Here is a 27,865-nt window from a genome sequence, read left to right on the forward strand (position 1 = left end):
GGCTGCGGTCGTATCCATGGTATGCAGAGTCTGTCCTTACTGCGGTCGTATCCATGGTATGCAGAGTCTGTCCTTACTGCGGTCGTATCCATGGTATGCAGAGTCTGTCCTTACTGCGGTCGTATCCATGGTATGCAGAGTCTGTCCTTACTGCGGTCGTATCCATGGTATGCAGAGTCTGTCCTTACTGCGGTCGTATCCATGGTATGCAGAGTCTGTCCTTACTACGGTCGTATCCATGGTATGCAGAGTCTGTCCTTACTGCGGTCGTATCCATGGTATGCAGAGTCTGTCCTTACTGCGGATCGTATCCATGGTATGCAGAGTCTGTCCTTACTGCGGTCGTATCCATGGTATGCAGAGTCTGTCCTTACTGCGGTCGTATCCATGGTATGCAGAGTCTGTCCTTACTGCGGTCGTATCCATGGTATGCAGAGTCTGTCCTGGCTGCGGTCGTATCCATGGTATGCAGAGTCTGTCCTGGCTGCGGTCGTATCCATGGTATGCAGAGTCTGTCCTGGCTGCGGTCGTATCCATGGTATGCAGAGTCTGTCCTGGCTGCGGTCGTATCCATGGTATGCAGAGTCTGTCCTTACTACGGTCGTATCCATGTATGCAGAGTCTGTCCTTACTGCGGTCCGTATCCATGGTATGCAGAGTCTGTCCTTACTGCGGTCGTATCCATGGTATGCAGAGTCTGTCCTTACTGCGGTCGTATCCATGGTATGCAGAGTCTGTCCTTACTGCGGTCGTATCCATGGTATGCAGAGTCTGTCCTTACTGCGGTCGTATCCATGGTATGCAGAGTCTGTCCTGGCTGCGGTCGTATCCATGGTATGCAGAGTCTGTCCTGGCTGCGGTCGTATCCATGGTATGCAGAGTCTGTCCTGGCTGCGGTCGTATCCATGGTATGCAGAGTCTGTCCTGGCTGCGGTCGTATCCATGGTATGCAGAGTCTGTCCTTACTGCGGTCGTATCCATGGTGGTATGCAGAGTCTGTCCTGGCTGCGGTCGTATCCATGGTATGCAGAGTCTGTCCTTACTGCGGTCGTATCCATGGTATACAGAGTCTGTCCTTACTGCGGTCGTATCCATGGTATGCAGAGTGTGTCCTGGCTGCGGTCGTATCCATGGTATGCAGAGTGTGTCCTGGCTGCGGTCGTATCCATGGTATGCAGAGTCTGTCCTGGCTGCGGTCGTATCCATGGTATGCAGAGTGTGTCCTTACTGTGGTCGTATCCATGGTATGCAGAGTCTGTCCTTACTGCGGTCGTATCCATGGTATGCAGAGTCTGTCCTGGCTGCGGTCGTATCCATGGTATGCAGAGTGTGTCCTTACTGCGGTCGTATCCATGGTATGCAGAGTCTGTCCTTACTGTGGTCGTATCCATGGTATGCAGAGTCTGTCCTGGCTGCGGTCGTATCCATGGTATGCAGAGTCTGTCCTGGCTGCGGTCGTATCCATGGTATGCAGAGTGTGTCCTTACTGTGGTCGTATCCATGGTATGCAGAGTCTGTCCTTACTGCGGTCGTATCCATGGTATGCAGAGTCTGTCCTGGCTGCGGTCGTATCCATGGTATGCAGAGTGTGTCCTTACTGCGGTCGTATCCATGGTATGCAGAGTGTGTCCTTACTGCGGTCGTATCCATGGTATGCAGAGTCTGTCCTGGCTGCGGTCGTATCCATGGTATGCAGAGTCTGTCCTGGCTGCGGTCGTATCCATGGTATGCAGAGTCTGTCCTTACTGTGGTCGTATCCATGGTATGCAGAGTCTGTCCTGGCTGCGGTCGTATCCATGGTATGCAGAGTGTGTCCTTACTGCGGTCGTATTCATGGTATGCAGAGTCTGTCCTGGCTGCGGTCGTATCCATGGTATGCAGAGTCTGTCCTTACTGCGGTCGTATTCATGGTATGCAGAGTCTGTCCTGGCTGCGGTCGTATCCATGGTATGCAGAGTCTGTCCTTACTGCGGTCGTATCCATGGTATGCAGAGTCTGTCCTGGCTGCGGTCGTATCCATGGTATGCAGAGTCTGTCCTGGCTGCGGTCGTATCCATGGTATGCAGAGTCTGTCCTGGCTGCGGTCGTATCCATGGTATGCAGAGTCTGTCCTGGCTGCGGTCGTATCCATGGTATGCAGAGTCTGTCCTTACTGCGGTCGTATCCATGGTATGCAGAGTCTGTCCTGGCTGCGGTCGTATCCATGGTATGCAGAGTCTGTCCTTACTGCGGTCGTATCCATGGTATACAGAGTCTGTCCTTACTGCGGTCGTATCCATGGTATGCAGAGTGTGTCCTGGCTGCGGTCGTATCCATGGTATGCAGAGTGTGTCCTGGCTGCGGTCGTATCCATGGTATGCAGAGTCTGTCCTGGCTGCGGTCGTATCCATGGTATGCAGAGTGTGTCCTTACTGTGGTCGTATCCATGGTATGCAGAGTCTGTCCTTACTGCGGTCGTATCCATGGTATGCAGAGTCTGTCCTGGCTGCGGTCGTATCCATGGTATGCAGAGTGTGTCCTTACTGCGGTCGTATCCATGGTATGCAGAGTCTGTCCTTACTGTGGTCGTATCCATGGTATGCAGAGTCTGTCCTGGCTGCGGTCGTATCCATGGTATGCAGAGTCTGTCCTGGCTGCGGTCGTATCCATGGTATGCAGAGTGTGTCCTTACTGTGGTCGTATCCATGGTATGCAGAGTCTGTCCTTACTGCGGTCGTATCCATGGTATGCAGAGTCTGTCCTGGCTGCGGTCGTATCCATGGTATGCAGAGTGTGTCCTTACTGCGGTCGTATCCATGGTATGCAGAGTCTGTCCTGGCTGCGGTCGTATCCATGGTATGCAGAGTCTGTCCTGGCTGCGGTCGTATCCATGGTATGCAGAGTGTGTCCTTACTGCGGTCGTATCCATGGTATGCAGAGTCTGTCCTTACTGTGGTCGTATCCATGGTATGCAGAGTCTGTCCTGGCTGCGGTCGTATCCATGGTATGCAGAGTGTGTCCTTACTGCGGTCGTATTCATGGTATGCAGAGTCTGTCCTGGCTGCGGTCGTATTCATGGTATGCAGAGTCTGTCCTGGCTGCGGTCGTATCCATGGTATGCAGAGTCTGTCCTTACTGCGGTCGTATCCATGGTATGCAGAGTCTGTCCTTACTGCGGTCGTATTCATGGTATGCAGAGTCTGTCCTGGCTGCGGTCGTATTCATGGTATGCAGAGTCTGTCCTGGCTGCGGTCGTATCCATGGTATGCAGAGTGTGTCCTTACTGTGGTCGTATCCATGGTATGCAGAGTCTGTCCTGGCTGCGGTCGTATCCATGGTATGCAGAGTCTGTCCTGGCTGCGGTCGTATCCATGGTATGCAGAGTGTGTCCTTACTGTGGTCGTATCCATGGTATGCAGAGTCTGTCCTTACTGCGGTCGTATCCATGGTATGCAGAGTCTGTCCTTACTGCGGTTGTATCCATGGTATGCAGAGTCTGTCCTTACTGCGGTCGTATCCATGGTATGCAGAGTGTGTCCTGGCTGCGGTCGTATCCATGGTATGCAGAGTCTGTCCTGGCTGCGGTCGTATCCATGGTATACAGAGTCTGTCCTGGCTGCGGTCGTATCCATGGTATGCAGAGTCTGTCCTTACTGCGGTCGTATCCATGGTATGCAGAGTCTGTCCTTACTGCGGTCGTATCCATGGTATGCAGAGTCTGTCCTTACTGCGGTCGTATCCATGGTATGCAGAGTCTGTCCTTACTGCGGTCGTATCCATGGTATGCAGAGTGTGTCCTGGCTGCGGTCGTATCCATGGTATGCAGAGTGTGTCCTGGCTGCGGTCGTATCCATGGTATGCAGAGTCTGTCCTTACTGCGGTCGTATCCATGGTATGCAGAGTCTGTCCTTACTACGGTCATATCCATGGTATGCAGAGTCTGTCCTTACTGCGGTCATATCCATGGTATGCAGAGTCTGTCCTTACTGCGGTCGTATCCATGGTATGCAGAGTCTGTCCTTACTGCGGTCGTATCCATGGTATGCAAAGTCTGTCCTTACTGCGGTCGTATCCATGGTATGCAGAGTCTGTCCTGGCTGCGGTCGTATCCATGGTATACAGAGTCTGTCCTTACTGCGGTCGTATCCATGGTATGCAGAGTCTGTCCTTACTGCGGTCGTATCCATGGTATGCAGAGTGTGTCCTTCCTGCGGTCATATCCATGGTATGCAGAGTCTGTCCTTACTGCGGTCGTATCCATGGTATGCAGAGTCTGTCCTGGCTGCGGTCGTATCCATGGTATGCAGAGTGTGTCCTTCCTGCGGTCATATCCATGGTATGCAGAGTCTGTCCTTACTGCGGTCGTATCCATGGTATGCAGAGTCTGTCCTGGCTGCGGTCGTATTCATGGTATGCAGAGTCTGTCCTGGCTGCGGTCGTATCCATGGTATGCAGAGTGTGTCCTTACTGTGGTCGTATCCATGGTATGCAGAGTCTGTCCTGGCTGCGGTCGTATCCATGGTATGCAGAGTCTGTCCTGGCTGCGGTCGTATCCATGGTATGCAGAGTGTGTCCTTACTGTGGTCGTATCCATGGTATGCAGAGTCTGTCCTTACTGCGGTCGTATCCATGGTATGCAGAGTCTGTCCTTACTGCGGTTGTATCCATGGTATGCAGAGTCTGTCCTTACTGCGGTCGTATCCATGGTATGCAGAGTGTGTCCTGGCTGCGGTCGTATCCATGGTATGCAGAGTCTGTCCTGGCTGCGGTCGTATCCATGGTATACAGAGTCTGTCCTGGCTGCGGTCGTATCCATGGTATGCAGAGTCTGTCCTTACTGCGGTCGTATCCATGGTATGCAGAGTCTGTCCTTACTGCGGTCGTATCCATGGTATGCAGAGTCTGTCCTTACTGCGGTCGTATCCATGGTATGCAGAGTCTGTCCTTACTGCGGTCGTATCCATGGTATGCAGAGTGTGTCCTGGCTGCGGTCGTATCCATGGTATGCAGAGTGTGTCCTGGCTGCGGTCGTATCCATGGTATGCAGAGTCTGTCCTTACTGCGGTCGTATCCATGGTATGCAGAGTCTGTCCTTACTACGGTCATATCCATGGTATGCAGAGTCTGTCCTTACTGCGGTCATATCCATGGTATGCAGAGTCTGTCCTTACTGCGGTCGTATCCATGGTATGCAGAGTCTGTCCTTACTGCGGTCGTATCCATGGTATGCAAAGTCTGTCCTTACTGCGGTCGTATCCATGGTATGCAGAGTCTGTCCTGGCTGCGGTCGTATCCATGGTATACAGAGTCTGTCCTTACTGCGGTCGTATCCATGGTATGCAGAGTCTGTCCTTACTGCGGTCGTATCCATGGTATGCAGAGTGTGTCCTTCCTGCGGTCATATCCATGGTATGCAGAGTCTGTCCTTACTGCGGTCGTATCCATGGTATGCAGAGTCTGTCCTGGCTGCGGTCGTATCCATGGTATGCAGAGTGTGTCCTTCCTGCGGTCATATCCATGGTATGCAGAGTCTGTCCTTACTGCGGTCGTATCCATGGTATGCAGAGTCTGTCCTGGCTGCGGTCGTATCCATGGTATGCAGAGTGTGTCCTGGCTGCGGTCGTATCCATGGTATGCAGAGTCTGTCCTTACTGCGGTCATATCCATGGTATGCAGAGTCTGTCCTTACTACGGTCATATCCATGGTATGCAGAGTCTGTCCTTACTGCGGTCATATCCATGGTATGCAGAGTCTGTCCTTACTGCGGTCGTATCCATGGTATGCAGAGTCTGTCCTTACTGCGGTCGTATCCATGGTATGCAAAGTCTGTCCTTACTGCGGTCGTATCCATGGTATGCAGAGTCTGTCCTGGCTGCGGTCGTATCCATGGTATACAGAGTCTGTCCTTACTGCGGTCGTATCCATGGTATGCAGAGTCTGTCCTTACTGCGGTCGTATCCATGGTATGCAGAGTGTGTCCTTCCTGCGGTCATATCCATGGTATGCAGAGTCTGTCCTTACTGCGGTCGTATCCATGGTATGCAGAGTCTGTCCTGGCTGCGGTCGTATCCATGGTATGCAGAGTCTGTCCTGGCTGCGGTCGTATCCATGGTATGCAGAGTCTGTCCTTACTGCGGTCGTATCCATGGTATGCAGAGTCTGTCCTTACTACGGTCGTATCCATGGTATGCAGAGTCTGTCCTGGCTGCGGTCGTATCCATGGTATGCAGAGTCTGTCCTTACTGCGGTCGTATCCATGGTATGCAGAGTGTGTCCTTCCTGCGGTCATATCCATGGTATGCAGAGTCTGTCCTTACTGCGGTCGTATCCATGGTATGCAGAGTCTGTCCTGGCTGCGGTCGTATCCATGGTATGCAGAGTGTGTCCTTCCTGCGGTCATATCCATGGTATGCAGAGTCTGTCCTGGCTGCGGTCGTATCCATGGTATGCAGAGTCTGTCCTGGCTGCGGTCGTATCCATGGTATGCAGAGTCTGTCCTTACTGCGGTCGTATCCATGGTATGCAGAGTCTGTCCTTACTGCGGTTGTATCCATGGTATGCAGAGTCTGTCCTTACTGCGGTCGTATCCATGGTATGCAGAGTGTGTCCTGGCTGCGGTCGTATCCATGGTATGCAGAGTCTGTCCTGGCTGCGGTCGTATCCATGGTATACAGAGTCTGTCCTGGCTGCGGTCGTATCCATGGTATGCAGAGTCTGTCCTTACTGCGGTCGTATCCATGGTATGCAGAGTCTGTCCTTACTGCGGTCGTATCCATGGTATGCAGAGTCTGTCCTTACTGCGGTCGTATCCATGGTATGCAGAGTCTGTCCTTACTGCGGTCGTATCCATGGTATGCAGAGTGTGTCCTGGCTGCGGTCGTATCCATGGTATGCAGAGTGTGTCCTGGCTGCGGTCGTATCCATGGTATGCAGAGTCTGTCCTTACTGCGGTCGTATCCATGGTATGCAGAGTCTGTCCTTACTACGGTCATATCCATGGTATGCAGAGTCTGTCCTTACTGCGGTCATATCCATGGTATGCAGAGTCTGTCCTTACTGCGGTCGTATCCATGGTATGCAGAGTCTGTCCTTACTGCGGTCGTATCCATGGTATGCAAAGTCTGTCCTTACTGCGGTCGTATCCATGGTATGCAGAGTCTGTCCTGGCTGCGGTCGTATCCATGGTATACAGAGTCTGTCCTTACTGCGGTCGTATCCATGGTATGCAGAGTCTGTCCTTACTGCGGTCGTATCCATGGTATGCAGAGTGTGTCCTTCCTGCGGTCATATCCATGGTATGCAGAGTCTGTCCTTACTGCGGTCGTATCCATGGTATGCAGAGTCTGTCCTGGCTGCGGTCGTATCCATGGTATGCAGAGTGTGTCCTTCCTGCGGTCATATCCATGGTATGCAGAGTCTGTCCTTACTGCGGTCGTATCCATGGTATGCAGAGTCTGTCCTGGCTGCGGTCGTATTCATGGTATGCAGAGTCTGTCCTGGCTGCGGTCGTATCCATGGTATGCAGAGTGTGTCCTTACTGTGGTCGTATCCATGGTATGCAGAGTCTGTCCTGGCTGCGGTCGTATCCATGGTATGCAGAGTCTGTCCTGGCTGCGGTCGTATCCATGGTATGCAGAGTGTGTCCTTACTGTGGTCGTATCCATGGTATGCAGAGTCTGTCCTTACTGCGGTCGTATCCATGGTATGCAGAGTCTGTCCTTACTGCGGTTGTATCCATGGTATGCAGAGTCTGTCCTTACTGCGGTCGTATCCATGGTATGCAGAGTGTGTCCTGGCTGCGGTCGTATCCATGGTATGCAGAGTCTGTCCTGGCTGCGGTCGTATCCATGGTATACAGAGTCTGTCCTGGCTGCGGTCGTATCCATGGTATGCAGAGTCTGTCCTTACTGCGGTCGTATCCATGGTATGCAGAGTCTGTCCTTACTGCGGTCGTATCCATGGTATGCAGAGTCTGTCCTTACTGCGGTCGTATCCATGGTATGCAGAGTCTGTCCTTACTGCGGTCGTATCCATGGTATGCAGAGTGTGTCCTGGCTGCGGTCGTATCCATGGTATGCAGAGTGTGTCCTGGCTGCGGTCGTATCCATGGTATGCAGAGTCTGTCCTTACTGCGGTCGTATCCATGGTATGCAGAGTCTGTCCTTACTACGGTCATATCCATGGTATGCAGAGTCTGTCCTTACTGCGGTCATATCCATGGTATGCAGAGTCTGTCCTTACTGCGGTCGTATCCATGGTATGCAGAGTCTGTCCTTACTGCGGTCGTATCCATGGTATGCAAAGTCTGTCCTTACTGCGGTCGTATCCATGGTATGCAGAGTCTGTCCTGGCTGCGGTCGTATCCATGGTATACAGAGTCTGTCCTTACTGCGGTCGTATCCATGGTATGCAGAGTCTGTCCTTACTGCGGTCGTATCCATGGTATGCAGAGTGTGTCCTTCCTGCGGTCATATCCATGGTATGCAGAGTCTGTCCTTACTGCGGTCGTATCCATGGTATGCAGAGTCTGTCCTGGCTGCGGTCGTATCCATGGTATGCAGAGTGTGTCCTTCCTGCGGTCATATCCATGGTATGCAGAGTCTGTCCTTACTGCGGTCGTATCCATGGTATGCAGAGTCTGTCCTGGCTGCGGTCGTATCCATGGTATGCAGAGTGTGTCCTGGCTGCGGTCGTATCCATGGTATGCAGAGTCTGTCCTTACTGCGGTCATATCCATGGTATGCAGAGTCTGTCCTTACTACGGTCATATCCATGGTATGCAGAGTCTGTCCTTACTGCGGTCATATCCATGGTATGCAGAGTCTGTCCTTACTGCGGTCGTATCCATGGTATGCAGAGTCTGTCCTTACTGCGGTCGTATCCATGGTATGCAAAGTCTGTCCTTACTGCGGTCGTATCCATGGTATGCAGAGTCTGTCCTGGCTGCGGTCGTATCCATGGTATACAGAGTCTGTCCTTACTGCGGTCGTATCCATGGTATGCAGAGTCTGTCCTTACTGCGGTCGTATCCATGGTATGCAGAGTGTGTCCTTCCTGCGGTCATATCCATGGTATGCAGAGTCTGTCCTTACTGCGGTCGTATCCATGGTATGCAGAGTCTGTCCTGGCTGCGGTCGTATCCATGGTATGCAGAGTCTGTCCTGGCTGCGGTCGTATCCATGGTATGCAGAGTCTGTCCTTACTGCGGTCGTATCCATGGTATGCAGAGTCTGTCCTTACTACGGTCGTATCCATGGTATGCAGAGTCTGTCCTGGCTGCGGTCGTATCCATGGTATGCAGAGTCTGTCCTTACTGCGGTCGTATCCATGGTATGCAGAGTGTGTCCTTCCTGCGGTCATATCCATGGTATGCAGAGTCTGTCCTTACTGCGGTCGTATCCATGGTATGCAGAGTCTGTCCTGGCTGCGGTCGTATCCATGGTATGCAGAGTGTGTCCTTCCTGCGGTCATATCCATGGTATGCAGAGTCTGTCCTGGCTGCGGTCGTATCCATGGTATGCAGAGTCTGTCCTGGCTGCGGTCGTATCCATGGTATGCAGAGTCTGTCCTTACTGCGGTCGTATCCATGGTATGCAGAGTCTGTCCTTACTGCGGTCATATCCATGGTATGCAGAGTGTGTCCTGGCTGCAGATGACTCAGGCGGACATTTTCCTGTGGAATGGAGACACATTAGCGATCATGCTACAGATCTGCCCAAACATGCAAGAAAACTGCATTGAACAAGGTTTTTCTTATTTTTACCACGAAGCACTGGAGCAAAGAAAATATTGGCGGCATCAGTTACTGTCTTACACATGATAAATTGTAAAAGGAAAGAAAACATGTAAAATCGATTTTTCTCTTTAAATAGAGAAACGGAACCTGAGGGCAGACTAAGGAGATAAAGCTTTTCCTAGTATGGTCTTCAGCACTAATATCTTCCATCACCCTTTCATCTGTATAGGCTGTTTATCAGGCAATCAGATCACAGGAATGGTTAGAGCAGCACAGAGTATTTCTGGATATGAGTGTGCTGATTCTGTGGGAGGGATAGTGAGAATTAGACAGTGGCAGGAGCGTATTCTTGCAGCAGCTCAGGGTAATGATATCAGGCTCCTGTCAGAATATCACATACTAGTATATAAGAAACAAAGTTTACATGTCCAACTTCTTCTTTTCCCAAGTTATTAATTTCATTTTGATTTCTTCGCTGCGGGTGACAATCTTCCTGCAGAAACGCAATAACCTTGCAGGGATTGTGTAGTTCTTACAATTTGCCTATGAGCAGGAGCTTGGAGAACAAGGCTGGCGCTATTCCACGCTCTTCATCGTGGTGAAGGGAAGAACCCTACATGCATGTGGTCTGAAAGGAGATTTGTGGTTATTGGACATGTACCAAGCAGGGTGACAACATTACTAAATTGCAGGAAACATCTGTCCAAGGCCTTAGTTGCACAATCAGAGAAGTCAGAGAATCGGGCACGAGGCGTCTACTACAGTATAAACCTAACCTGAATTCTTCTAACCAGACCAGCCTGGGGGAGATGAGCCACGTCCTCAGACCTTACCCCTGCCATAGCTCCTGCAGGTAGACTGGTGTCCCATCCGCAGAACAGACCCCCAGCCACAATGCTGGGCGCAAACCTTGGAGAAAAGGAAATTGGCTCATTATATACAGGAGGACGCCCGTGTGCAATTTCCATGGGCACATCCCTCCTTGAAAATAAATTGCCCCTGTGCCAGAGCTTTCTGTGTAAGTATGAAAATGGCGTCAGCGCTATTTTCCTGGGATTTCCTCAGAAATACGGCTCCAGCACCAATTTCAGACAGCGGGTGGCGGTGGCCACATGGTGAGTAGATGCGATGAGTGACGCAGGCACCTGTGTGTACCGAGCACCCTGCACCCACTATAGATACTTCCTGATGTTATTACATAATCTTGCTGGCAGCTCTAGGCGGAATGTGAAACTACCAGCTAAACACAGCGGAGGCAGCCAGTTTGGCAGCCGTACCAACCTTCATGAGTTGCGCTATTCCATGTGTGATGTCACTTGTTCCCAGAGAATGGGTGAGCGGAATATTGCTTTAGAGTAATGGAAAAGCCTTGGCATGAAGAAATTCCGTTATTATTATGCTGTATTTGTCAGGAGAGGATACATTACACTTCCTAAGGCAGCTGATGTAGTGACTCCTTCCTCCCCTAATCTTCTCCGATTGGCGCAGATGTAGTGACTCCTCCCTCCCCTAATCCCGTGATTGGTGCAGATGTAGTGACTCCTCCCTCCCCTAATCTCCTCCGATTGGCGCAGATGTAGTGACTCCTCCCTCCCCTAATCTCCTCCGATTGGCACAGATGTAGTGACTCCTCCCTCCCCTAATCCCGTGATTGGTGCAGATGTAGTGACTCCTCCCTCCCCTAATCCCCTCGGATTGGCGCGGATGTAGTGACTCCTCCCTCCCCTAATCCCCTCGGATTGGCGCGGATGTAGTGACTCCTCCCTCCCCTAATCCCCTCGGATTGGCGCGGATGTAGTGACTCCTCCCTCCCCTAATCCCCTCCTGATTGGCGCAGATGTAGTGACTCCTCCCTCCCCTAATCCCCTCGGATTGGTGCAGATGTAGTGGCTCCTCCCTCCCCTAATCCCCTCGGATTGGCGCAGATGGAGTCTTCTCTTTATGAATATTGCTTTAGCCCACAACATAGCAGCCTACAAATAGTAAAAACGAGGGGTGTTTTAAAATCCGCTTCAATACGGTGTGAGGTTCCCAAACTATTGGCAGCAATAATATTGGCCTGATTCAGAGTTAGGAAGAAATGAATAACGGGACAGGTTACACTGCAGGGGACAGATGTGTCCTAAACTGGGTACACACTAGACGATATCTTGAACGATTTAGCCGATTCCGATGCATCAGAGGAACAAATCGTCCGTATCATCCAGTGTGTACACACAATGCCGGCACACGCTCCCGCGGGTCGTCCGTCGCATCCTCAGATCTTTTGTACATGCAGAAAGATGTGATGACGCTAGCGAAGCCATGCTGACTAATGCAGCATGACCCCTGCTTCCCTCCCCCACAGCCGGCATCGGCAAGTGTGTTTGCACTTGCCGATGCCGGCACCCCCGCCGGGTCCGGTCGCTCATGGGATGGTGCTGGCTACACATCGTCTAATGTGTACCCAGCTTTATTTTATTCCCAATTTCTGTGTAAAAACAAAGCTGCTCACTACATGTAAAAGCCGCCAGTAATGCACACGGCTTGTCCCAGGAGCAGACTGTCCCTTTGTCCTTTGCTCACTACATGTAAAAGCCGCCAGTAATGCACACGGCTTGTCCCAGGAGCAGACTGTCCCTTTGTCCTTTGCTCACTACATGTAAAAGCCGCCAGTAATGCACACGGCTTGTCCCAGTAGCAGACTGTCCCTTTGTCCTTTGCTCACTACATGTAAAAGCCGCCAGTAATGCACACGGCTTGTCCCAGGAGCAGACTGTCCCTTTGTCCTTTGCTCACTACATGTAAAAGCCGCCAGTAATGCACATGGCTTGTCCCAGGAGCAGACTGTCCCTTTGTCCTTTGCTCACTACATGTAAAAGCTGCCAGTAATGCACAAGGCTTGTCCCAGGAGCAGATTGTCCCTTTGTCCTTCGCTCACTACATGTAAAAGCCGCCAGTAATGCACAAGGCTTGTCCCAGGAGCAGACTGTCCCTTTGTCCTTTGCTCACTACATGTAAAAGCCGCCAGTAATGCACAAGGCTTGTCCCATAGCAGACTGTCCCTTTGTCCTTTGCTCACTACATGTAAAAGCCGCCAGTAATGCACATGGCTTGTCCCAGGAGCAGACTGTCCCTTTGTCCTTCGCTCACTACATGTAAAAGCCACCAGTAATGCACAAGGCTTGTCCCAGAGCAGACTGTCCCTTTGTCCTTCGCTCACTACATGTAAAAGCCGCCAGTAATGCACACGGCTTGCCCAGGAGCAGACTGTCCCTATGTTCTTTGCTCACTACATGTAAAAGCCACCAGTAATGCACATGGCTTGTCCCAGGAGCAGACTGTCCCTTTGTCCTTTGCTCACTACATGTAAAAGCCGCCAGTAATGCACATGGCTTGTCCCAGAGCACACTGTCCCTTTGTCCTTTGCTCACTACATGTAAAAGCCACCAGTAATGCACAAGGCTTGTCCCAGGAGCAGACTGTCCCTTTTTCCTTCGCTCACTACATGTAAAAGCCGCCAGTAATGCACAAAGCTTGTCCCAGAGCAGACTGTCCCTTTGTCCTTCGCTCACTACATGTAAAAGCCGCCAGTAATGCACATGGCTTGTCCCAGGAGCAGACTGTCCCTTTGTCCTTTGCTCACTACATGTAAAAGCCGCCAGTAATGCACAAGGCTTGTCCCATAGCAGACTGTCCCTTTGTCCTTCGCTCACTACATGTAAAAGCCGCCAGTAATGCACACGGCTTGTCCCAGGAGCAGACTGTCCCTTTGTCCTTCGCTCACTACATGTAAAAGCCGCCAGTAACGCACAAGGCTTGTCCCAGGAGCAGACTGTCCCTTTGTCCTTTGCTCAGTACATGTAAAAGCCGCCAGTAATGCACATGGCTTGTCCCAGGAGCAGACTGTCCCTTTGTCCTTTGCTCAGTACATGTAAAAGCCGCCAGTAATGCACAAGGCTTGTCCCAGGAGCAGACTGTCCCTTTGTCCTTTGCTCAGTACATGTAAAAGCCGCCAGTACTGCACAAGGCTTGTCCCAGGAGCAGACTGTCCCTTTGTTCTTCGCTCACTACATGTAAAAGCCGCCAGTAATGCACACGGCTTGTCCCAGGAGCAGACTGTCCCTTTGTCCTTTGCTCACTACATGTAAAAGCCGCCAGTAATGCACAAAGCTTGTCCCAGAGCAGACTGTCCCTTTGTCCTTTGCTCACTACATGTAAAAGGCGCCAGTAATGCACAAGGCTTGTCCCAGAGCAGACTGTCCCTTTGTCCTTTGCTCACTACATGTAAAAGCCGCCAGTAATGCACAAGGCTTGTCCCATAGCAGACGGTCCCTTTGTCTTTTGCTCACTACATGTAAAAGCTGCCAGTAATGCACAAGGCTTGTCCCAGGAGCACTCTGTCCCTTTGTCCTTTGCTCACTACATGTAAAAGCCGCCAGTAATGCACACGGCTTGTCCCAGAGCAGACTGTCCCTTTGTTCTTCGCTCAGTACATGTAAAAGCCGCCAGTAATGCACAAGGCTTGTCCCAGAGCAGACTGTCCCTTTGTCCTTTGCTCAGTACATGTAAAAGCCACCAGTAATGCACAAGGCTTGTCCCAGGAGCAGACTGTCCCTTTGTCCTTTGCTCAGTACATGTAAAAGCCGCCAGTACTGCACAAGGCTTGTCCCAGGAGCAGACTGTCCCTTTGTTCTTCGCTCACTACATGTAAAAGCCACCAGTAATGCACACGGCTTGTCCCAGGAGCAGACTGTCCCTTTGTCCTTTGCTCACTACATGTAAAAGCCGCCAGTAATGCACAAAGCTTGTCCCAGAGCAGACTGTCCCTTTGTCCTTTGCTCACTACATGTAAAAGGCGCCAGTAATGCACAAGGCTTGTCCCAGAGCAGACTGTCCCTTTGTCCTTTGCTCACTACATGTAAAAGCCACCAGTAATGCACAAGGCTTGTCCCATAGCAGACGGTCCCTTTGTCTTTTGCTCACTACATGTAAAAGCCGCCAGTAATGCACAAGGCTTGTCTCAGGAGCACTCTGTCCCTTTGTCCTTTGCTCACTACATGTAAAAGCCGCCAGTAATGCACACGGCTTGTCCCAGAGCAGACTGTTCCTTTGTTCTTCGCTCAGTACATGTAAAAGCCGCCAGTAATGCACAAGGCTTGTCCCAGAGCAGACTGTCCCTTTGTACTTTGCTCAGTACATGTAAAAGCCGCCAGTAATGCACAAGGCTTGTCCCAGGAGCACTGTCCCTTTGTACTTTGCTCAGATCTCATTTCTATGATATTACCTTTCTTCCATCGGAGCTAGACAAAAGTGTATGTATGGGTATGTGGTTTCTTTCATGCTATGTGCTAAACAGAGGGCCATAGAGACAGTCCGGGATATCACAGAGGGCAATAGACGGTCCGGCATATCACAGAGGGCAATAGACGGTCCGGCATATCACAGAGGGCAATAGACGGTCCGGCATATCACAGAGGGCAATAGAGACGGTCCGGCATATCACAGAGGGCAATAGAGACGGTCCGGCATATCACAGAGGGCAATAGAGACGGTCCGGCATATCACAGAGGGCCATAGAGACGGTCCGGCATATCACAGAGGGCCATAGAGACGGTCCGGCATATCACAGAGGGCAATAGAGACGGTCCGGCATATCACAGAGGGACATAGAGACGGTCCGGCATATCACAGAGGGCCATAGAGACGGTCCGGCATATCGCAGAGGGCCATAGAGACGGTCCGGCATATCGCAGAGGGCCATAGAGACGGTCTGGCATATCACAGAGGGCCATAGAGACGGTCTGGCATATCGCAGAGGGCCATAGAGACGGTCCGGCATACCACAGAGGGCCATAGAGATGGTCCGGCATATCACAGAGGGCCATAGAGACGGTCCGGCATATCACAGAGGGCAATAGAGACGGTCCGGCAGATCACAGAGGGCCATAGAGACAGTCCGGCATATCACAGAGGGCAATAGAGATGGTCCGGCATATCACAGAGGGCAATAGAGACGGTTCGGCATATCACAGAGGGCAATAGAGACGGTCCGGCATATCACAGAGGGCAATGAAGACTTTTTGCACCTTCTAAAGAAAATATTTTTTTCACCTTTATTGTTTAATGAAATAAAGCATCTTAACCCAATCCCTTCTGTATAGAGCAATGCACATAGACTTGAGAGGATGTAAGGCACTCCTTCCATCTCTACCGTGAAAAGGGTGTGTAAGATGAAACGCGCTGGATGCTGTATGACCCTTCCTGGCCAATGAAGAGTGCCGGTAAGGCAGCCTCCTCCAGCAATAACACCGGATGCCAGTCAAAGCAGGAAGCTCTGACATGAAGAATATCCTAAGCGGTGAGGACAGCATCACATTGGGACAGTATGTAAAGCTGGGCTCACACTATAAAGACAGGGATCGGAACAATATACCGTGTGGGTCATACAGTGTGTGTGCGCCCAGCAGATGAAACGATACATCTTGCGGTCGTACACTAGATTGCGCAGTGTGTACAGCCGGCGCGATGTATCATTACGTTGTTCCATCACTGGGTACACACATCATATAGTGTGTACCCAGCTTTAGAATTGATTTCACAGTAGTTTACAGTGGAAAATTCTTCACACATCACCTTATCACAAAAATATGAGATATGGTAAGAACTTACCTTTGTTATCTCTATTTCTACGAAGTCCATAGGGTTCCACAGGATACCTTGGGGAATAGGTGATGACGTCAGGCATCGGGCACCATAGAGTTAAGTTTTCAGCCTCCCGGGATGCACTAGGGTCCCCCTCCTATACCCCGCCCCCGAGCCAAGGCATCTCAGTTAAGTACCAAGCCATAGGCCAGAGGAGGAGAAGGAAGAGAGAGAAAAAAGATCTGGCACACACAAGAATCACATTCTCACCAGAGGGAGATGGAAAAACTGGTGACCAGAGCAAAGCCCAACTGCAGCACAGGTGCGACAGGGCGGGAGTCCTGTGGAACCCTATGGACTTCGTAGAAATAGAGATAACAAAGGTAAGTTCTTACCATATCTCATATTTTCTACTTCAGGGTCCATAGGGTATCCACAGGATACCTTGGGGATGTCCCAAAGCAGTACCTTCAAGGGTGGGGACGCTCCTGTGCTGAAAGTAGAATCCGCCGCCCTGAAGGAAGCATCCTGAGAGGCAAAGGTGTCAAACGCGTAATACCTCACAAAGGTGTGGACAGAGGACCACGTGGCCGCCTTGCAGATCTGGACTGCAGAGGCACCACGTCGAGCTGCCCACGAAGGACCCACAGACCTAGTGGAATGAGCCCTCACAGAAGATGGAACCGGCAGGCCTTCATGAAGATAAGCTTCTGAAATTGCCATACGGATCCAGCCTGCCAAAGTTTGCTTTGAAGCAGGCTAACCCTTAGAGGACAAACAAGGCGTCCGACTTCCTAAATGAAGAAGTGCGGTCAACATAAATCCTTAAGGCCCACACAACGTCCAAAGTGTCCTCACCTACTGAAAGGTCAGGTGAGTTAAAAGCCGGCACAACGATTTCCTTGTTGATATGAAACCAGGAAAACAACTTTGGGAAGAAAATCACCATCCTGTTCCCATGAAAAATCAAGAAAGGGGGTCTACAAGAGAGAGCCCCTAAATCAGAAACACGTCTGGCCGAAGCGATGGCCAGAAGGAAAACTGTTTTGGCTGTCAGCCATTTAAGATCCACTGAGCCCAGTGGTTCAAACGGCGGTCCCTGGAGAGCCCTCAGGACCACCGGTGGAACAAATGGCGGCTGGATTCGAAGAACACCTTGCATAAAGGTGCGCACATCAGGGATTGTAGCAATCCTACGATGAAACCAGACAGACAGGGCAGAAACCTGCACCTTCAAAGAAGCAAGGCGAAGCCCATGGTCTAGTCCCGCCTGTAGGAAGGCTAGCACTCTAGACAGACGGAACTCCCGAGGTGCATAACCTCTCGGTCGACACCATTGGAAGAACGTATGCCACACACATATTCTTGCAGAAGACGGTTTCCGAGCTCTCAGCATAGTGCGTACTACGGAGTTGGAAAACCCCCTGGACCTTAACATGGCCGTCTCAACAGCCACGCCATCAAAGACAGTCGAGTCAGGTCCGGGTGAAGACAAGGACCCTGCGACAGTAGGTCTGGTCATAGCGGCATCCGCAGAGGAATGTCCATGGACAGACCCTGAAGGTCTGAGAACCAGTGCCGTCTGGGCCATGCGGGAGCTATCAACAAGAGCGTCCCTCCTTCCTGTTTGAATTTCCGGATTACCTGTGGAAGGGAAAATGGAGGAAAGAGATAAGCGAACCGGAACGTCCACTGGACGGACAGAGCATCCACCAGAGACGCCTTTTCGTCTCTTGTGCGAGACCCGTACACCGGCAACTTGTTGTGCCGTGACGCCATGAGGTCGATCTCTGGAAGACCCCACCTGTCCACCAGAAGTTGAAAGACGTCCTGGTGCAGAAACCATTCCCCCGGATGAACATCCTGGCGACTGAGAAAGTCGGCCTCCCAGTTGAGGACTCCCGGGATGAATACCGCTGATATGGCCAGGAGATTGCGCTCTGCCCAGATCAGGATGCGGGACACCTCTACGAGTGCCGCCCGACTTCGGGTTCCTCCTTGCCAATTTATGTAGGCCACGGTGGTGGCGTTGTCCGACTGGACCTGCACGGGATGACCCTGGAGAACCCGATGGTCCTGCTGGAGAGCATTGAAAACGGCGCAGAGTTCCAAGATGTTTATCGGAAGCTCCCTTTCCGCCTGAGTCCATCTGCCCTCGAACAAGTGTGGACCCGTGACCGCTCCCCAACCCCGAAGACTGGCATCCATTGTCAATAGGACCCAGTTCGCCACCCAAAACGGACGACCCTTGTTGAGATTGGTCGTCTGCAACCACCAGGCAAGGGACAGGCGAACCTCCGGAGAGAGCACCATCGTCTGGGATTTGTGACTCTGAGGCAGTCCATTCCATTTGGACAGGATCAATTGCTGCAGAGGTCTGGAGTAAAACTGGGCATATTCCACCATGTCGAATACGGACACCATGGAGCCCAGTAACCTCATTGCAGAGTGAAGAGACACCCGGCGACTCTGCAGACAACTGCGCACCCTCAACTGCAAAGCAGAGATCTTTTCCCCCGTCACAAAGATCCGCTGCTGACTGGAGTCCATCAAGGCTCCGAGGTGCAGAATCCTCTGAGACGGGATCAGGGTGGACTTTTGCCAGTTTATCAACCAGCCGTGCCGTTGCAGTACTGCAATCATCAGATCCAAATGGCGCAGAAGGATGGCGCAGAAGGAGCTCCGAAGATCCTGCTACCAACAGTAGGTCGTCTAGGTATGGCAACATGCGGACTCCCTGCAGCCGCAGGGAAGCCGCCATGACTGCCATAACCTTGGTGAACACACGTGGTGCTGTTGCCAGGCCAAAAGGTAACGCCCAGAACTGGAAGTGATCGTTGCGGATTGCAAACCTGAGGAACTGTTGATGGCGCGAAAGAATAGGGACATGCAGGTAGGCGTCCTGTATGTCCAACGACACCATGTAATCCCCAGGTTCCAGTGCGAGAATGATGGGCCTCCATCCGAAACCTCGGCACCCGCAAGGACTTGTTGAGTGCTTTGAGGTTGAGGATCGGACGGTACGACCCATTGGGTTTCTGCACCAAAAACAGATTGGAATAGAAACTCAGGCCCCTCTGGGAGAAAGGAACAGGCACTATAACTCCAACCTGGAGCATAGTGTGCAAAACCTTCCGCAGTTACATGGCTTTGTTCCGGTCTGATGGAAGGCCCGTGGTGAAGAATCGGGATGGGGGCCTGTGCCGGCAGGAGAGGGCATACCCGTGAGAAACCACCTCGTGAACCCAACTGTCTGTCGTGGTGACCGACCAACACTGGGCGAACCGTAGCAGACGGCCTCCCACTTTGGGATCCCCCAATGGGAGGCCCGGACCGTCAGGCCGCAGGTTTGTAATCGGACTTAGGGGCCGGATGGCTGGTACTCCAGCCTGCTTCCGGGGCTTGGCTGATTTCTTGGGGCCAGCCTGTCGGGGAAAGGACTGAGCCTTCGGTCTGCCCTGGGCCCTGTAAGGAATCGAAAGACGCCTCTAAACTATCTGCCCAGCGCTCCATAGCTCTGGCTACCCAACAAATGGCCATAGCCGGCCTGGCTGCCCCCCCCCCCCCCCCCCGCGAGGGAATAAACGGACTTTAGGCAGATTTCCATCTTACGGTCCGTGGCATCCTTTAAGGAGGGCATGGGCAACGTGGCACTTCGGACCAGGCGTGTCACATGGGAATCCACCTGTGGCGGGGATTCACACTTGGCAAAATAATTGTCCGCAAATGGATAAGCCACTGCTAAACGTCTTTGAGGCTGATACCGTTTGCCTGGATGTTTCCACGCCTCCTCTAAGTGGTCCGCTAATTGACCCGAAAGAGGAAACACTGTGGCGTCACCCTTAATATCCTTGAAAAAGGCATATTTGAATTTTGACACCAGAGGATCATCATCCTCAATAACTAAAGCTGTGCGGACTGCACGAATAAGGCCAGGTATATAAACCTTGGACCTAGCATCCGACTCTTTAGTACGGGGAGGTTCTTGGTCAGAAAGATCCAGAATCTCCCCATCATCGGACGTCCCATCGTCATCCTCATAAGGAGCAGACAGAGACGCCACCGGCCGCTTGTGAGGCCACATCACAGACTCCCCTTGTAACACATCCGACAAGTGCTGTACAGAACTAGTCAGGGAATTAACCCATGCAGGCTCCTGAGAGACCTGGGGAGGGGAAATAGGGAGACTGTGGGGTACCATCAATTGCCTCGGGAAACCCTGCATGGGTGACGACACCACTGACTGCTGGGACAATCCCATCTGAGTGAAGGCAGGCTGCGGAGCTAACTGGCCCACGAGGGTTGTAAGTGCTTTGGCGAAACAAGCCCAGGGCGGCTTCTGTACTGGAGCTGTGACAGTAATTGGCCGCGCCAATAAATAACACTGCCGACATAGCCCCTCCGCGTTACCCTCCCCCTCCGCTATTGGTACCTTATACGTAGTACACAAAAGCTGGAGAGGAAAGTCACTCTCAGACATGATGGTAAGTATGTGACCCCTCTCACTGATACCTGTTAGTATAGTGGGAGAACCACCCTGCAATCACCGCACCGCAAGGGCTTTAGCAGAAGAAGATCAGGGACAGTGATAAAGCTGACAGTAGAAAGTGAAAGTACAGGCAGCAGACAATAGCATAGGTCACATACAATGCAAAGAAATCAATTCCTGCACTATCAGCGCTGATCCTCAACTACGCAGACACACAGCCTGGTAGGACACAGCGCTGCATACACAGACCTGTACCAACGGAGGAGAGGTATGCCGGGGGACCCAGACCGCGATGCCACTGATCTTCAGCGTCCAGCAGCGCTCACCATGTTTCCAGCAAAAGATGGCCACCGAGGAGCAGAGAGGAGGCTGGCCTGGGGGAGGAGCGCTGCCACAGGGCCAGTCAGCAGAGCGGAGAGGACTGTGTGCAGCGGGGGAGGCGCCGGCTGTTACAGGGAAGGCGCGCTCCCCTGGCATGCAATTAACCCCTGGGACGCCGCAGCGCTACCGCTCAGCCGCGGTCCGCTGTCCCTGGGGGGTAGTGGAAGCGCAGGTTAGGTACCTGGCTCCACGCTGCAGCCGGCCCAGGGAGCCCCCTGCCTGGGGACTCTGGACCATGTGCTCAGCAGGGACCCACCGCGGGACCCTGCTGCCCCCTTGAATCCGGCCATGGTCCCAAACTTCTGGGGTCACCGCTAGCTGTGACCCCAGATGCCTACCAGCATCCCCGGATCAGTACCGGCGTTCTGGTACCGGCGGGGGTGTAGGGAAAACAGCATGGACGTAAGGACTGACTGTCCATGCTGTACTTCCAGATGTGCAGCCACAGCTGCTTGTGAAGAAAACTTCAGGGGCTAATTCTAGCCCCCTCTAACAGGTGCATCCGACTCCGGCCGGGCACCAAACGAAACTGAGATGCCTTGGCTCGGGGGCGGGGTATAGGAGGGGGACCCTAGTGCATCCTGGGAGGCTGAAAGCTTAACTCTATGGTGCCCGATGCCTGATGTCATCACCTATACCCCAAGGTATCCTGTGGATACCCTATGGACCCTGAAGTAGAAAGTTATATTCAGTTGTGTTTTGTCTGTTATTTTGCTGTATTTGGGTCTCAGTTATGTATGTAGCGCACACATATTCTGCAGCGCTGTACAGAGAGTAATTGGCCATTCACTTCTGTGTGTTATGCTGGGTACATACTAGGCGATATATTGTTCATACAACCAACGAATGATACATTGTTCAGTACACCTGGCATCACACCTACTTCTGTGTACACACAATTTACCCGTGAAAAATGTCTTTCACAGACCAATCTGAATAAAATGGGCGTAGTTTAAATCAGAATTTCTTTCAGACATATTGCATGGACCGTGCTGCACGGCGTAAGCGATATGTCTGACAGAGTTTCACAGCTACTTCTGTGTACACACGACCTACCGATGCGCTGACCGCAGGATCCAGCGATAGTGACATCACAGCTGCTTCTGTGTAAACACGACCTACCAATGCGCTGGCCCCAGGAACCAGCGATAGTGACATCACACCTACTTCTGTATACACACGACCTACCGATGCGCTGGCCCCAGGAACCAGCGATAGTGACATCACAGCTACTTCTGTGTACACACGACCTACCGATGCGCTGGCCCTAGGAACCAGTGATAGTGACATCACAGCTACTTCTGTGTACACACGACCTACCGATGCGCTGGCCCTAGGAACCAGCGATAGTGACATCACAGCTACTTCTGTGTACACACGACCTACCTGTGCACTGGCCCTAGGAACCAGCGATAGTGACATCACACCTACTTCTGTGTACACACGACCTACCGATACGCTGGCCCCAGGAACCAGCGATAGTGACATCACAGCTACTTCTGTGTACACACGACCTACCGATGCGCTGCTCCCAGGAACCAGCGATAGTGACATCACACCTAACTCTGTGTACACACGACCTACCGATGCGCTGGCCCCAGGAACCAGCGATAGTGACATCACAGCTACTTCTGTGTACACACGACCTACCGATGCGCTGGCCCCAGGAACCAGAAATAGTGACATCACAGCTACTTCTGTGTACACACGACCTACCGATGCGCTGGCCCCAGGAACCAGAAATAGTGACATCACAGCTACTTCTGTGTAAACACGACCTACCGATGCGCTGGCCCCAGGAACCAGCGATAGTGACATCACACCTACTTCTGTGTACACACGACCTACCGATGCGCTGGCCCCAGGAACCAGCGATAGTGACATCACACCTACTTCTGTGTACACACGACCTACTGATGCGCTGGCCCCAGGATCCAGCGATAGTGACATCACACCTACTTCTGTGTAAACACGACCTACTGATGCGCTGGCCCCAGGAACCAGAGATAGTGACATCACACCTACTTCTGTGTATACACGACCTACTGATGTGCTGGCCCCAGGATCCAGCGATAGTGACATCACAGCTACTTCTGTGCACACACGACCTACCGATGCGCTGGCCCCAGGAACCAGCGATAGTGACATCACACCTACTTCTGTGTACAAACGACCTACCGATGCGCTGGCCCCAGGAACCAGCGATAGTAACATCACACCTACTTCTGTGTACACACGACCTACCGATGCGCTGGCCCCAGGGACCAGCGAAAGTGACATCACACCTACTTCTGTGTACACACGACCTACCGATGCGCTGGCCCCAGGAACCAGAGATAGTGACATCACAGCTACTTCTGTGTACACACGACCTACTGATGCGCTGGCCCCAGGATCCAGCGATAGTGACATCACACCTACTTCTGTGTACACACGACCTACCGATGCGCTGGCCCCAGGAACCAGCGATAGTGACATCACACCTACTTCTGTGTACACACGACCTACTGATGCGCTGGCCCCAGGATCCAGCGATAGTGACATCACACCTACTTCTGTGTAAACACGACCTACTGATGCGCTTGCCCCAGGAACCAGAGATAGTGACATCACACCTACTTCTGTGTACACACGACCTACTGATGTGCTGGCCCCAGGATCCAGCGATAGTGACATCACAGCTACTTCTGTGTACACATGACCTACCGATGCGCTGGCCCCAGGAACCAGCGATAGTGACATCACACCTACTTCTGTGTACACACGACCTACCGATGCGCTGGCCCCAGGAACCAGCGATATTAACATCACACCTACTTCTGTGTACACACGACCTACCGATGCGCTGGCCCCAGGAACCAGCGATAGTAACATCACACCTACTTCTGTGTACACACGACCTACCGATGCGCTGGCCCCAGGGACCAGCGAAAGTGACATCACACCTACTTCTGTGTACACACGACCTACCGATGCGCTGGCCCCAGGAACCAGAGATAGTGACATCACACCTACTTCTGTGTACACACGACCTACTGATGCGCTGGCCCCAGGATCCAGCGATAGTGACATCACACCTACTTCTGTGTACACACGACCTACCGATGCGCTGGCTCCAGGAACCAGTGATAGTAATATCACACCTACTTCTGTGTACACACGGCCTACCGATGCGCTGGCCCCAGGAACCAGCGAAAGTGACATCACACTTACTTCTATGTACACACGACCTACCGATGCGCTGGCCCCAGGAACCAGCGATAGTGACATCACACCTACTTCTGTGTACACACGACCTACCGATGCGCTGGCTCCAGGAACCAGCGATAGTAATATCACACCTACTTCTGTGTACACACGGCCTACCAATGCGCTGACCCCAGGAACCAGCGATAGCAATGTCGAAGCTGAATAATTGAGTAAGACAAGTTCAGTTTAAAATTCAATCACAGCGACGCCATCTTGCGACTGGCCGCAAGACTCCATTTTAGAAATGCGATCGCAAGACGCCATTTTGCGAATGGCCGCCTAAGCGCCATTTTAGATAAACTCACATTTTAGTACATGTGGTGATAATACCATTAGCATCATGCGAATTCATCTGTGACCATTATCATATGAAGCAAGTGGCCAGGTGACAACTGGCTTGGGTAGATAAGTTTCCTGCATAGTGTTTGTTCACTATGGGTGGTCTGGCTAGAATAAATAAGCAAGCTTTGTCACAAGCGTGGAATTTAGGAGCTGTGTTCCCGGACTGGGCCTTGGATCTGTATTATTTGGCGCAGACGCTCGCTGGAGGAGGCTTGGCTTAATGAAGTTTCTCCGCATGAGAGGGTGCAGCGAACTGATAGGGGTTTGAGGAATGCGGCAGTAACGAGATAGCTAGGAAGCTGCGTGGAGCGGCTGGATAGCCGTGGGTAGACGTTGGCAGCTGAGTGGCTACGTGGAGCGGCTGGATAGCCGTGGGTAGACGTTGGCAGCTGAGTGGCTATGTGGAGCGGCTGGATAGCCGTGGGTAGACGTTGGTAGCTGAGTGGCTACGTGGAGCGGCTGGATAGCCGTGGGTAGGCGTTGGCAGCTGAGCGGCTACGTGGAGCAGCTGGAGCGCAGTGGGAAGGCTACTTAGCTAAACTAAGAAACTAGTTGCACTGGCAACTTGTGTGAGCATTGGGGATCCTTTTATAGTGGACACAGGGAGCTGACAGGCTGAGAGAGAAGGAGAAGGCTCCTCATTGGTGGAAGTGGGGTCACATGGGCAATCCAAGATGGCCGCACCCATGGACCGGAGGACAGCGCTTCCTGGAGGTAGTCAGCAGGGACCAGCGGTGAACAGGAGCCGGCGTGGGAGCAGCACAGCAGCGGGACCCTCCAGAGGACAACAGCGTACAGCGCGGGAGCCGGAAGACAGTGCGGGTCAGCGCCCGCACAGGTAAGCGACGGGGTCTGATTCTGGGGTCTCCAGGCCGGCGTGTGGCAGTACCCCCTTCTTCAAGAGTGGCCACCGGACACTTCCTTGGTTTATGAGGAAATTTCACATGGAACGCTTTGACCAGACGGGGTGCATGGACATCGGAGGCATTTATCCAGATTCGTTCCTCCGGACCATAATTCTTCCAGTCGATAAGGTATTGAAAACGGTTGTATCGACAACGGGAATCTAAGATTCTGTCAACTTCGAACTCCTCTCCCTGCTGTGTTTGAACACTAGAAGCTTTAGGCAGGACCTTCTGAAATCGGTTTAAGACTAGTGGTTTTAAAAGAGAAATATGGAAGGAACTTGGAATGCGAAGAAATGGAGGAAGCTTTAACTTGTAAGCCACAGGATTCAGGACTTTGATGATTGGGAAAGGACCAATGAATCGCGGAGCAAATTTCATCGAGGGTACTCGGAGTCTTAGGTTTCGGGTAGAGAGCCAGACCATATCCCCAGGCCAGAAATTTGGAATCGCTCGTCTTTGGCGGTCAGCAAATCTCTTGTACCGGGCTGACGTTTTAGTCAGAGAGGAACAAACCTTTTCCCAGATGTTGGAGAATTGTTGAAGGGACATTTTGGCCGCAGGCACATCTAATGTGGGAAGAAGAGGGAAATCTGGCACTCGAGGATGTTGACCAAAAACTGTAAAAAAAGGAGTTGAGCTGGTGGATGTGTGATAATGATTATTGTGGGCAAATTCGGCCCAAGGAAGAAGTTCAATCCAGTCATCTTGGGAGGAGGAGACAAAAGTGCGCAGGAACTGTTCCAGGTCTTGATTGACCCTTTCGGTCTGACCGTTGGTCTGGGGATGATAAGCGGTAGAAAATTTGAGTTTTACCTGAAGGGCTGAGCAGAGTGACCTCCAGAACTTCGCTATGAACTGTACTCCCCTGTCGGAGATGATCTCTTGAGGAAGGCCGTGGAGCTTGAAGATCTCTTTTATAAAGCTCTGGGCGAGTAGAGGTGCAGATGGAAGCCCAGTAAGTGGTACGAAATGAGCCATTTTAGAAAAACGATCCACGATAACCCAAATTGTGTTGTGGCCCCGAGATGGAGGAAGATCAGAGATGAAATCCATAGATAGGTGAGTCCATGGCTTAGATGGAATTGCAAGAGGTTGGAGTTGACCGAGTGGAACCCGCCGAGGTATCTTGTGTTGGGCACATTTGATGCATGAAGACACATAAGACCTGACGTCCTTTTTCATCAAAGACCACCAATAGGACCGCTGGATAAATTCTAGGGTTTTATCCATACCCAGGTGACCAGAGAACCGGGAAGCATGAGCCCACTGCAGTAACCTCTTGCGGAGTTCCGGAGCGACGAAAGTCTTCCCAACAGGGGGTATAGAAGATAGTTGAGTAGAGGCGAAGGAAGCGGAATTCAAGATTGGTTGGGGCTGCTCCATGGGTAGATCAGGGTTGCTCGTCATGGAACGGGAGAGTGCGTCGGCTTTGAGGTTTTGTGAACCGGGGCGATAGGAGACTTTGAAATTAAATCTGGAGAAAAACATTGCCCACCGGGCTTGACGAGGGTTCAAGCAATTTGCAGATTTAAGATAAAGGAGGTTCTTATGGTCAGTAAAAATGGTAATGGGGTAATGAGCTCCTTCTAGAAGATATCGCCATTCTTCGAGGGCTAGTTTCATGGCGAGTAACTCTTGATCTCCAATGGTGTAGTTCTTCTCTGCAGGCAAAAACTTCCGGGAAAAGAAACCACAGGGATAAAGTTTTTCATCTTTAAATCGCTGGGAGAGCACTGCACCGACACCTTCAGAGGATGCGTCCACCTCCAGGATAAAGGGCCGGGTGGAGTCTGGTTGCTTTAAGATGGGAGCGGAGATGAAGGCTTGCTTAAGAAGTTGAAATGCAGAGGTAGCTTCGACGGGCCATATAGTTGGATCTGCTCCCTTGCGGGTGAGGGCTGTAATCGGAGCTACCAGAGTCGAGAAACCTTTTACAAACTTGCGATAGTAATTGGCAAATCCTAGGAATCTTTGTATGGATTTTAAGGAAGAAGGAAGAGACCAATCAAGAATGGCTTGTAGTTTTGACGAATCCATTTGAAGGCCTGTTCCGGAGATAATGTATCCCAGGAATGGTACACTTGAGACCTCAAACAGACACTTCTCTAATTTGCAAAACAGTTGATTGGACCGCAACCTCAGAAGGACTTGTTTGA

This window comes from Taudactylus pleione, unplaced genomic scaffold, assembly GCF_031769625.1.
Source record: "Taudactylus pleione unplaced genomic scaffold, aTauple2 ptg000240l, whole genome shotgun sequence".
Lineage (NCBI taxonomy): Eukaryota > Metazoa > Chordata > Amphibia > Anura > Myobatrachidae > Taudactylus > Taudactylus pleione.